A 13,057-nucleotide genomic window follows, 5' to 3' on the forward strand; every position below is an offset into this window, starting at 1 on the left:
TGGGGTAACTCCGCTGGATCCATCCTTTATTGGGCTTCAGTATTATATAAGGAGTGGTGTTTAATGGATCTCAACTGCGGAAATGTATGAATGTATGCCTATTAACAAAGATACACTGATAGGTTACAATGTATCGTTTATCATTGGCAAGTATGTTACTATTGAAACGTAAGACCTAATCAGTAGTTCTGAATTAGGTTGAAGGCAACCTTGTTGCAGTATGTCCTGGGTCTGAACAATTATGCTACACAGTACCTGAAGTTCAGTGGGGCGGCAGTTGAGAGTGCAAGTTACTTTGTTGTTCTGTGTGCCGCGCTGTGTTCAGAGCTGACAGGCTTAGGGAGTGACTATACAGCGTTCCGGCCGCAAGTTACTCTGAGGTCTGTGTGCCGCGCTGTGTTCAGAGCTGACAGGCTGAGGGAGTGGAGACGAGCAGAGAGAGCGGCTGTGTGAGAGCAACACAGCAGGGAAAGAGTTTGTAAGTTCGTGCAAAATATGTACAGTGATATGGAATGAGTCTCTAAAGTGAGTCCTTATCTGAGTTGATCTTTCTCTTTGCTGGAATACAGTATAACTACCGGTGCAACAAGATTAGATCCGTTGTAGTCAGCAGGAATAGGTTTAGTGGGTGACGGTTAGAAGGCTTCAAGGAGTTATATGAATTAAGGATTCAATCCAAATGTTGTTATAATCCAGAGTAACCCAGAGGGATCAGCTTCTTTGAGAAATAGTGTAAGCCTTAAGATAGTAGTTCCTTTACTCTGGGAGGTAATATCAGAGCAAGAGTAGTTGTATGAATACAGCTAGTAATCACAATACTGAAGCAACAGGAAGGGCGTGTCCAAGGTTTAAATAACCTTGCAAGGTGAGTGAGCAGGTAAATTAAAGGGCCAGCAGGAATAAGGTTAAATCCATGACACCGGGACAGACATACTGATTTGCTGCTTAGAAGTCCTTTACAATGGGATGTGGCTACTAAGAAACTATTGAGGTAAAATATCTTCCTTTTTTACATAGAGATGCTCAGGTGATATTTTCTAGTCAGCTTTTTACAGCTATACTGCATCACTTTCAAGTGTTTAAACATTTGGGTATTATGGCCCTTTAAGTGTTATTTAATTGTCTTTTAATATGTATTTTTTGGTTATGCATTTTTTTTTTTTTTTAAATTTTGGAACTTCAGCTGAGAAAAGTTGGTGTAAAGTCAGTAAATTGTTTGATTCAGTGAACAGACCCACCCTCCCTTATGTTTTGTTATGTGCTCTTTTACTTTCATAGTGTGAGAATGTTTACTTATTAAGACTCTTACATCCTAAAGTTATTAAGCATCAATAAACCATTGCTTCTTAACCTAAATGCCAACTATAAAGTGGTGTTTTCCAATTCCCCCAAGACTTCTCCGACCAGGGAGATTGACAGCCCCTGCTCGTGCATGATTGGCTGCGCTCAAGCATTAAGCGAAGACTTGTAGAAAATACTCTGAATACTGTGTCACACTGATGCAGTAACTTGGCTGCTCTGAGGTTATACAATAAATAGAACTAGTCACAAACCAAAACCAAACACCCAAACTAATCTAATTTTATGCAAATAAATCTTTTATTTAGTTTGCCTGAAAATTTCTTTTCATCGGTTAGTGTTAAAAAAAATATATTTTTCGGAATATTGAATTATTTTTCTCTGCTAATGTTGGACAATTGTGTCATTTCTCAAATTTGCTGCACCTGACAACATTATGAACAAACGCCCAAAGGTAAGGCAAGTTCAAATGAAAGTAATGTCTATGTTACCAGGGCATTAGAGACATGTAATGAATGACTTGCTAGACCTGCTGCAGGGGCATAGTTTATAGTATTTTCTTTTTCTCATGTGGCAGACAGTTTGGCATTAGAAGAGATTATATATTTGTGAAAACCTTTCTCTGTACACAACTTGACTCACAAAGCCGGGTAAATGAGGGTTATTTATATTTTTTTTTTTTTTAAATTTGTGCTATAAGAAAATTGAGTTATTCTACATAGTTTAATTGAAATCTTGATTAAAAGTACATATTTTGAACATTATTATTATTATTATTTTTGCTGAAATGAAAATTAAGATGTAATGTACATTTTGAGCATTGAGGAATGTAAAGAGGCATTTTAATGCTATAATTAATTAAAGCATGTCATATTTTCATTTCTGTTCCTAGATGACTATAGACCGTTTGCATTGGTTTTATTAAAGGGAAATTAAACTAAAACTTTTTATTTCATGTTTCAGATAGAGAATACAATTATAAAAAAAGTTTCCAATTTACTTTTATTATCACATTTACTTTGTTCTCATGTTATTCTTTGTTAAAGAGATACCTAGGTAGGTAGCGTGCACATGTCTGAAACAATGCATGACAGGAAATAGTGCTGCAATCTAGTGCTCTTGCTAATGTTTAACATTGTTGCAAAACTGCTGCCAGACATGTGCACACTCCTGAGGGTGGCAGAAATGTTGCTGCTGGTTTCTTTGCTGGCAGGGGGTGATAGGGGCCTTGCTCAGGATCAAGGGGTTAGTAGTGAGGCAGCCAAAAGTTTGCAAGGGTTGAGTGCTGTCCTTAGGAGTGGATCTGCGGAGCTTACAAGTGGTGATCTATGGCTTGAATCTTCTGGAATGAGTGGATCTTTGGGTTATGAGTTTGGTGGCCTGAATGTGTCCTCATAGTTGAGTCAAGGCAATGTCACCCTGGGTTTGGCAAGTGGTGTGAGTGACTCCTTTGGAATATTGTCAGCTGGTGTGAATGTGGCTCAGTTATTTGAGGGTAGGGGGCAGGTTTCTGGCCCGTTTGTGTCTCCTGCCTTGATTCCTGGTACTCCTAGCTATTTTTCTATATTGCAGGATTCTGGAACATCAGGCAGCAGCATGGAGCCGTCTGTGTGACATGATCAAGGTGCGACATTGGCAGCTGTGGGCAGTGGACAGTCAGCAGAGTTTTCAAGTGGAGCTGAAGTGGCACAGCCAGGTCCTTCTGCTGGTGAGTCTCAGATTTCCTTGGGTGTGTCACTGATATGCACCCTTGGCAGCACCTGGGAGCCAAAAAGTAGCCTTCTCCCACATTTTCATAAGTCGGGTCAGTCTAAACACACAGATGCAGTGGAAAGGAAGTGCAAGGAATGCTGGAAATATAATTATAGTAAATGTGACAAGGGAGCAAATTGTTCCTTACAGCATTCCTGCTTATACTGTGTTCCAGAAAAAGAGATATCACTTTGGCAAAAGGTCCCATTAGAGGTTTTCTAACCAGAAGAGCACCAATGCCTCTGAGGCTGGATGAACTTGAGCTTTGTCTCAGGTCCTACCAGAACAGGGATGTGACAGACTTGTTAAAGAGATTCATGAGGGTTTCCGCATACCTGTGATGGGTAGAGTTGAGGGATCTCGGCAGCATAGAATTTTGTATTCAGCTTATAAGCACCCTCAGGCAGTCAGAGAAAAGTTAGAGAAGGAGCTATATTTGGTTCGCATGCTGGCCCCTTTCATTAACCCCCTCTCCTTGATCTTGGCTACTTCTCCTTTGGGGTGTTTTTCCCAAGAAGGAGTTGGGAAAATTGAATCTAATTCAGCACCTGTCTGACTAATCTAATTGACTTCTTTGATTATGTAACAAAAGTATTAGACAAGGGAGGAGCAGTTGATGTAGCATATCTAGATTTCAGCAAAGCATTTGACACTGTCCCACACAATAAACTTATTCACAAACTATATCTCCTTGGTCTAGATTCAAAAATTGTGAACTGGGTGGAATGCTGGCTTAATGACAGAAAACAAAGTGTCTTAGTAAATGGAGTTCATTCAGCAGAGGGGGCTGTTACTAGTGGTGTTCCTCAGGGGTCAGTTCTGGGGCCTGTTTTGTTTAACATATTTATCTGCGATATCAGCAAAGGGCTACAGGGGAAAGTATGTCTCTTTGCAGATGATACAAAAATTTGCAACAGAGTGGATGTTCCAGGGGGGGTAGACAAAATGAGAAGTGATATACAACAATTGGAGGATTGGACAAACGACTGGGATCTAAAGTTTAACACAGCAAAGTGTAAAATAATGCATTTAGGGAAGAAAAATCCAAATGTTAATTACAGACTCAATGACACTTTACTGACTGTTACAAAAGAGGAAAAGGACTTGGGAATTATTATTTCAGATGATTTAAAACTTAGTAAACAATGTAGTAATGCAGCGAGTAAGGCTAGCAGAATGCTTGGATGTATTGGTAGAGGTATTTGCAGCAGAAATAGTAAGGTTCTTATGCCACTTTATAGATCATTAGTTAGACCTCATCTTGAGTATTGTGTGCAGTTCTGGAGACCATATCTTCAGAAGGATATTAACAAACTTGAATCTGTGCAAAGGAGGGCTACCAAAATGGTACATGGTCTAAAAAATAAAACTTTACCAGGATAGGCTCAATGACCTAAATATGTATAGCTTAGAGGAGAGAAGGGAAAGAGGTGATATGATAGCAACTTTCAAGTACATTAAAGGGTTTAGTAAAACTGAGGCTGTTGGTATTTTACATAAAATGGAAAATTCAAGAACAAGGGGTCATGAGCTCAAGCTAAAGGGTAGTAGATTCAGGAGTAATTTGAGGAAGCACTTCTTTACAGAAAGAGTGATTGATTTATGGAATAAACTTCCTCAAGAGGTAGTAGCAACAAACACGGTGGGGGACTTTAAAAATGCATGGGACAAGCATAGGGCTATCCTACGAACTAGATAAGTTTATACTGTTAGGTAAGGTCGGGCAGACTTGCTGGGCCTATGGCTCTTATCTGCCGTCAATATCTATGTTTCTATGTTTCTATGTTACCCGAATGGTCGTTCGATTAATAACGCAATTGACCCTGAGTTCAGTTCCATTCATTACCAGTCTTTTGACCAGGCTCTGGCCATGGTCCGTGTTGTGGGTCAAGGGACTTTAATGGCAAAATTACATATATAATCGGCTTTTAGCTTGCTTCCTATTCATCCTGCATCCTTTCATTTGATGGGTAGTTCATTTGAAGGTTCCTATTTTGTTGATTGTTGCCTACCTTTTTGCTTTTTCAATCTCTTACAAGTTCTTTGAGACATTCAGTATACTTTTACACTGGGCTGTTTCATCGGCTGTGGGTGAGTGACTAATTGCCCATTATCTGGATGACTTTCTGCTTTTGAGGCGAGCAGGACCAAGTGAGTGTTCAAAGTTGATGTCTGTCATGAGAGGTTTGATGTCCCACTTTGGGGTTCCCATGGCAGATGATAAAACCCAGGCACATGCCTGACTTTCTGGGTATTAAGATAGTTATTTAGTCTGCCCTTAGAGAAGGTTTAGCGTATGTTTGCCACAGTTTGTGTGGACGCAGCAGCACAGTGGCTGTCCGTCAAGGAGTTGCAATTACTCCTGGAGTTACCTGGCTTGTAGGGTTATTCCGATGGGGAGGGTATTGAATCGCAGACTGGAAGTCCCTTTAAAAAAGGGGTAGCAGAGCACAGCGCAAATGTCAGGTTTCTGGGGACATGCGAGAAGACTTGCAGGTTTGGGATTGGTTTCTATCAGACTTTAATGGTTTATTGCTTTGGAGAGACAGGCCTATCCCTAGTCAATCTTTGTATCTGTTCACGGATGCGGCAGGGGCGTATGATTATGACACATACTTTGATGGTTCTTGAAGCACTAAACACTGGCCGCGTTCTTGGACAGAGGGGGTTTTGAATAGAAATATAACCCTTCTTGAACTCTTCGCAATAGTGGTGGCTATCGAGTTGTGAGGCCCTAGTTTAGCTAATAAATCAGTTATCTTCTGGTGTGACAACAAGCTTTCTGCTTCCTCTTCAGTGTTTGTTAGATACTTGCGCTGGCTTGTCTTGTGCTGCCTGTAGCACAATATTGATTTCTTGGCTCGTCATGTGCTGGGTGTTAATAATGTGGTTGCGGACACATTATCCCATTTCCAGTGGTCCCAGTTTAGGAGATAAGTGCCTGAGGATAATTGGGAGGGGCTTCCTTGTCCTTTCTTTCTTTGGCAGGTTGCCAAGGGTGGGAAGTGTTGAGTTCCATTGTGAGGGCATCGCTGGCTCCGGCTACGTGGCAATCTTATTTGTGGCATTGGTGTAAGACTCATGGGATACTCCTCAGACCGAACTCGGCCAGTAGTCTTGTTATCCCAGCATCGAGCCGGAAAGATAGGGAATATCCCAGAGCAGAGAGTATCAGGCAAATTAAGAGAGTGGCACTCACCACAGGCTGGACAGCACAAGGCAAATAAGCAGACAGGATCCGGCAACAGAAAGTCAGGCCAGTAATCAAGGGGTTAACCAGGTGGCGAAGTGAGACAGGCAGGGTTCAGCAACATGGAGTCAGTCCAGCAAGTTAGGGGAGATAACCAAGTAGTGTAGTGAGACAGGCAGGGTTCAATAACAAAGATCAGTCCAGCAGATAAGGGGTTAACCAAGTAGAGTAGTAAGACAGGCAAGGTTTCAGCAACAAAGAATCAGTCCAGCAGAGTAGGGGTTAACCAGGTAGCATAGTAAGACAGGCAAGGTTTCAGCAACAAAGTATCAGTCCAGCAGTTTAGGGGTTAACCAGGTAGAGTAGTAAGACAGGCAAGGATTCAGCAACAAAATATCAGTTCAGCAGACGATCTGTCACTCCCAGGAGCACAAGAAGTAGTAACTATACTTGGGCAGTGACAGATCGTCTGCTGCCCGTTTAAATAGGCAGAGGATTGGTGGCACAGGACCGGCCAGCATCAGGAGCATGCGGCGATGATGTCAGCCCCGCATGCATCCAGAGCTGACACAGCCCTAGGCAACGAGCATGGGGAAGACGCTGCGCCCCTAGCAACAGCGTGGCGTGACATAGCCCCCTCCTCAAGGGTTCCCTCCAGGAACCAGAGTCGGCTTCAAAGGGTGAGAAGCATGGAATTTGGAGACCAGAGATGGAGCATGCACATTACGGGCAGGAACCCAGGAATGGTCTGCTACAGAGTAACCCTTCCAATGTATAAGATGCTACAATTGTCTGCGCTTGTATCTGAAGTCCAGAATCTTAGCCACTTCATATTCGGGGTTACCATGGATCAAGAGCGGAGGAGGAGGAGTTTGAGGCTGGGAATATCTATTCTTGATGTACGATTTGAGTAGTGAAATGTGGAAGACTGGATGTATGCGTAGGGTTTTCGGCAAGGCCACTTTGTAGGCAACAGGAGACAGTCTTTTTAGGACCTTGTAAGGGCCGATAAACCTAGGCCCCAATTTGTGACAGGGTTGACGTAGACTGATATGTTGAGTGAATACCCAAACATGTTCACCCACTGGAATGGCACGTACAGAAGCCCTGTGACGATCAGCAAACCTCTTACATCTAGAGACAGCAGAAAAGAGCTGAGAGTGAATCCGTTGCCAATGAGTGGTGAGATCAGTGACATGACGGTCTGCCGCAGGTACCCCAGTGGACCGAGCTGAAAGAGGGAAGATACAAGGTTGATAACCTGCTGCAGCTTGGAATGGAGAGCACCGAAGAGATGAGTGCCAATGGGTGTTTCTTGCCAGCTCAGCTAAGGGTAGTAATACAGACCAGTTGGTATGGTGAGTGTTGACAAAGGCTCTGAGGTAGGCTTCAAGATCCTGGTTTGCTCTCTCAGTTAGTCCATTGGTCTGATGATGGTAGCGAGACGACAAGGATACAGTGGTTCCAATATACTTACAAAAGGCTCTCCAGAAGGCAGAGATGAACTGTGAACCCCTGTCGGAGATGATATTAACAGGAATGCCATGAAGTCATACCACATGCAACAGAAAAAGGGACGACAATTCCTGAGCAGAAGGTAGTTTGGCTAGCGGTACGAAGTAAGACAGTCTGGATAAGTGATCCACCACAAACCAGATAACAGTATGGTGGTCAGAAGAGGGAAGATCAACAATGAAGTCCATAGTTATATGTGCCCAGGGTCTTTTGGGAATGGACAATGGTTGGAGCAGACCAGGAGGCAAGGATCGGGGAGTCTTGTTGGCAGCACAAATTGTGCAGGCTTTCATGTAGTCCTGAGCATCAGACTTCATAGTAAGCCACCAAACATGTTGGCAAAGACGCTTGAAGGTCCTTAGTCGAACCAGGATGTCCTGAGAGTTTGCTATCATGAGCCCAGGCTAGCACAGGGATACGGAGGTTCCGAGGCACAAAGAGGATATCAGAGGTCATGGGGGCACCAGGAGGTTTATTAGACTGAGGAAGTTGTAATCTTTGCAAAAGAGTGGTATTGAGGAGGGGGGTATGATGTGTTCGATAGGAGCTTCGGAGGAATCACTTGAGTGAGGGAACTGATGGGAAAGGGCGTCCGCCTTCTTGTTCTTGGTTCCAGGAAGGTAGGAAACCACAAAGTGAAAACGGGAAAAGAACAAGGCCCACCTGGTCAATGAGCAGTTTCTAAGTAAGTCAGATTCTTATGGTCGGTGAGGATCTGGATAGGGTTGACGGTGCCCTCTAGCCAGTGACGCCATTCAGTTAAGGTAATTTTAATGGCTAAGAGTTCACGATTACCCACATCGTAGTTCCTCTCAGCAGGAGTGAAACGTTTAGAAAAGAAGGCTACAGGGTGTGATTTGGAAGTCAGAGGGTCCCTTTGGGTAAGAACTGCTCCAGCCCCTATCTCGGAGGCATCAACCTCAAAGGTGAACTGTAGGTTAGGGTCAAGATGGCGGAGCACAGGAACTGAACAGAAAGCCTTTTTCAGACAAGAAAAGGCTTTTATGGCCACAAGAGGCCAATGTTTACAGTCCTTGTTCCATCTAGTCAATTCAGTGAGAGGAGCGACTGTTTGAGAAAAGTTCTTTATGAACTTGCAGTAATAATTGGAGAACCCCAAGAACCTCTGTAATTCCTTTAAGGAAGTAGGTTGAGGCCATTCTAGTACAGCGGTGAGTTTAGCAGGATCCATGGCAAAACCCTCTTTCAAGATGACATATCCAAGGAATTGGATCCGGACTTGATCAAACTCACACTTTTCTAACTTGGCTATCAAAGAGTTATCCCTGAGATGAAGAAGCACCTGTCTCACGTGCCTGTGATGCTCCTTTAAAGTGGAAGAGAAAACAAGATATCATCAAGGTAAACAATGACAGTGTGATTGAGGAGGTCATGGAAGACGTCGTTGACAAATGCCTAGAAGACTGCAGGGGCGTTACACAACCCAAAGGGAATTACAAGGTATTCGTAATGCCCTGATCTTGTGTTGAAGGCGGTCTTCCATTCGTGGCCTGGAGAGATACAAATCAAATTATATGCTCCTCATAAGTCCAAATGAGTGAAGAAGCGAGCATCCTGGAGTGAGTCATACAGTTCAGTGATCAGTGGTATGGGATAGTGATTCTTGATGGTTATGTTGTTCAAGGCCCTGTAGTCTATGCAGGGTCTGAGCCCACCATCCTTTTTGCCAACAAAAAAGAAACCATCCCCAGCAGGAGAAGAAGAAGGGTGAATGAAACCTTTGGCTAGGTTTTCTTGGATGTACTCCTCCATGGATTTGGTTTTTGCCTTGGAAAGTGGATACACCCTGCCTTTAGGAAGTGGGGCTCCGGGAAGGAGGTTGATCTTACAGTCATAGGGACGGTGGGGTGGCAGCACGTCAGCTGCTTTTTTCACAAACACATCAACAAAGTCTTCATATACCAAAGGAAGGCTGTAGGGACTCTGGATGCTGGCTATGGGAATGCGGAGCAGAGGAGTGACTTTAGCAAGGCTGGAGTGGAAACAGGAGGCACCCCAAGAAGCCAGTTGTCCCTCAGCCCAGTCTAAATGTGGATTATGTAAGTGAAGCCAAGGGAGACCAAGGATGACAGGCTGAGCTGGGGAATGAATGACCTCGAACTGGAGTTGTTTGGTATGAAGAACACCGACGGTCAGGGTCAGGGGTGGTGACTCAAAATGGATCAAACCAGAACCAAGGGGGGTGCAATCCAGGGTAGTTATCTGGAGACAATGTATTTTCTGTAGAAGAGGTAGACCAGCTTGCATCATAAAACAGTGATCCAGGAAGTTGCCAGCTGCCCCTGAATCGATGATGGCTTGAGTGTGGACAGTATTCTGAAGGAAGGTAAGGGTTACAGGTACCAGGATCTGAGAGGAGTGATGGGGTTTGGTAGAGATCATGCTTAGAGGTACCCCTGTGTTATCCTCTAAGCATTGGCTTTTTCCGCAGAATTTCACAGTCCTTTAGTTGGTGGGAGTTAGAGCCACAATAAAAGCATAGTCTCAGTCTCCTTCTTCTCTATCTTTTGGACTTTGAAGGTTTGAAGGAGGAGAGATCCATGGGTTCCTCCACTGAGGCAACTGGAGCTGTTGAAGGGGTAGAGGATGTCGCCAGAGCTGGACAAACAGGGGGATGGGAAGGGAGGACCCTCCTAGTTCGGTCTCTCTCAGCTTGTCTCTCCTGAAAGCGGGAGTCCAGGCTGATACAAAGAAGAAGGGATATCACGATAAGTGAGTTAATCTTTGATGCGTTCATGCAGACCCCTCCTAAAGGCCACCTTGAGAGCTCTGCCATCCCAAGTGGTTTCAAGTGCCAAGGTGCAAAACTCAACGGCAAACTGAGCCAGGGTTCTGTTTCCCTGGCAAAGATCCAGGAGGGAATATTCTGCAGCAGAGGTATGACCAGAAGCCCCAAATACAGCAGAAAAAGCAGAAATGAAATCATCAACATCATGCAGGAGAGGAGAGTCCTGTTCCAGAAGAGGAGAGACCCAGGCTAGGGCCTTGTCTTTCAGCAAGGAAATGATAAAGGTGACCCTTGACTGGGGAGACTGAAAGGTGTGAGGATCATTACGGAAGTGCAGCCTACATTGGTTAAAGGGACACTGAACCCAAATTTTTTCTTTCGTGATTCAGATAGAGCATGCAATTTTAAGCAACTTTCGAATTTACTCCTATTATCAATTTTTCTTCATTCTCTTGCTATCTTTATTTGAGAAAGAAGGCATTTAAGCTTTATTTTTGGTTCAGGACTCTGGCCAGTACATTTTTATTGGCGGATTAATTTATCCACCAATCAGCAAGAACAACCCAGGTTGTTCACCAAAAATGGGCCGGCATCTAACCTTACATTCTTGCATTTTAAGTAAAGATACCAAGAGAATGAAGAAAATTTGATAATAGGAGTAAATTAGAAAGTTGCTTAAAATGTCATGATCTATCTGAATCACAAAAGAAAAATTTTGGGTTCAGTTTCCCTTTAAGGAAACCCCTGCAATCCATAGCACCTTCACATTTGTCAGGCAAAGGAATCTGGGGTATGCTTCCAGAAGCAGAGGGAGAAGCCACAGTACTGGGAGCAGGGACTGGCAGTGAAACAACAGGAGCAGTATTCCTTAATGTGACTAGTAAGGAGAGTTGAACGGTAATAGCCTCCAGCTTGGAATCCATATTCTGCAGTTGTGTAGTATGGGTTCCCAACATCTGTCCTTGGAGATAAACAGCTCATGCCACCTCATCTGGTTCCATGGCCCAAGTATAATGTAAGACTCATGGGATACTCCTCTATCAGACCGAACTCGGCCAGTAGTCTTGTTATCCCGGCATCAAGCAGGAAAGATAGGGAATATCCCAGAGCAGAGAGTATCAGGCAAATGAGGAGAGCGGCACTCACCACAGGCTGGACAGCACAAGGCAAATAGGCAGACAGGATCCGGCAACATAAAGTCAGGCCAGTAATCAAGGGGTTAACCAGGTGGCAAAGTGAGACAGGCAGGGTTCAGCAACAAGGAGTCAGTCCAGCAAGTAAGGGAATAACCAAGTAGCGTAGTGAGACAGGCAGGGCTCAGTAACAAGGATCAGTCCAGCAGATAAGGGGTTAACCAGGTAGAGTAGTAAGACAGGCAAAGTTTCAGAAACAAAGAATCAGTCCAGCAGTTTAGGGGTTAACCAGGTAGCGTAGTAAGACAGGCAAGGTTTCAGCAACAAAGTATCAGTCCAGCAGTTTAGGGGTTAACCAGGTAGAGTAGTAAGACAGGCAAGGATTCATCAACAAAATATCAGTTCAGCAGACGATCTGTCACTCCCAGGAGCACAAGAAGTAGTAACTATACTTGGGCAGTGACAGATCGTCTGCCGCCCGTTTAATTAGGCAGAGGATTGGCACCACAGGACCGGCCAGCATCAGGAGTGTGCAGCAATGACGTCAGCGCCGCACACATCCAGAGCCGACACAGCCCTAGGCAACGAGCATGGGGAAGACACTGCGCCCCTAGCAATGGCACGGTGTGACAATTGGTCCGAATGGGAGGCTTTTAGTGTAAGCAAGGGTGTTCTCCTGCAGTCGAAAGTGAAAACGGGAAAAGAACAAGGCCCACCTGGCCTAACGAGGATTGAGTCAATGAGCAGTTTCTAAGTAAGTCAGATTCTTATGGTCGGTGAGGATCTGGATAGGGTTGACGGTGCCCTCTAGCCAGTGATGCCATTCAGTTAAGGTCATTTTAATGGCTAAGAATTCACGATTACCCACATTGTAGTTCCTCTCAGCAGGAGTGAAACATTTAGAAAAGAAGGCTACAGGGTGTGATTTGGAAGTCAGAGGGTCCCTTTGGGTAAGAACTGCTCCAGCCCCTATCTCGGAGGCATCAACCTCTAAGGTGAACTGTAGGTTAGGGTCAAGATGGCGGAGCACAGGAGCTGAACAGAAAGCCTTTTTCAGACAAGAAAAGGCATTTATGGCCACAAGAGTCCAATGTTTAAAGTCCTTGTTCTGTCTAGTCAATTCAGTGAGAGGAGCGACTGTTTGAGAAAAATTCTTTATGAACTTGCGGTAATAATTGGAGAACCCCAAGAACCTCTGTAATTCCTTTAAGGAAGTAGGTTGAGGCCATTCTAGTACAGCGGTGAGTTTAGCAGGATCCATGGCAAAACCCTCCTTCAAGATGACATATCCAAGGAATTGGATCCGGACTTGATCAAACTCACACTTTTCTAACTTGGCTATCAAAGAGTTATCCCTGAGATGAAGAAGCACCTGTCTCACATGCCTGTAATGCTCCTCTAAAGTGGAAGAGAAAACAA

The sequence above is a fragment of the Bombina bombina genome, chromosome 11 (assembly GCF_027579735.1).
Source record: "Bombina bombina isolate aBomBom1 chromosome 11, aBomBom1.pri, whole genome shotgun sequence".
In the NCBI taxonomy this organism is placed as follows: domain Eukaryota; kingdom Metazoa; phylum Chordata; class Amphibia; order Anura; family Bombinatoridae; genus Bombina; species Bombina bombina.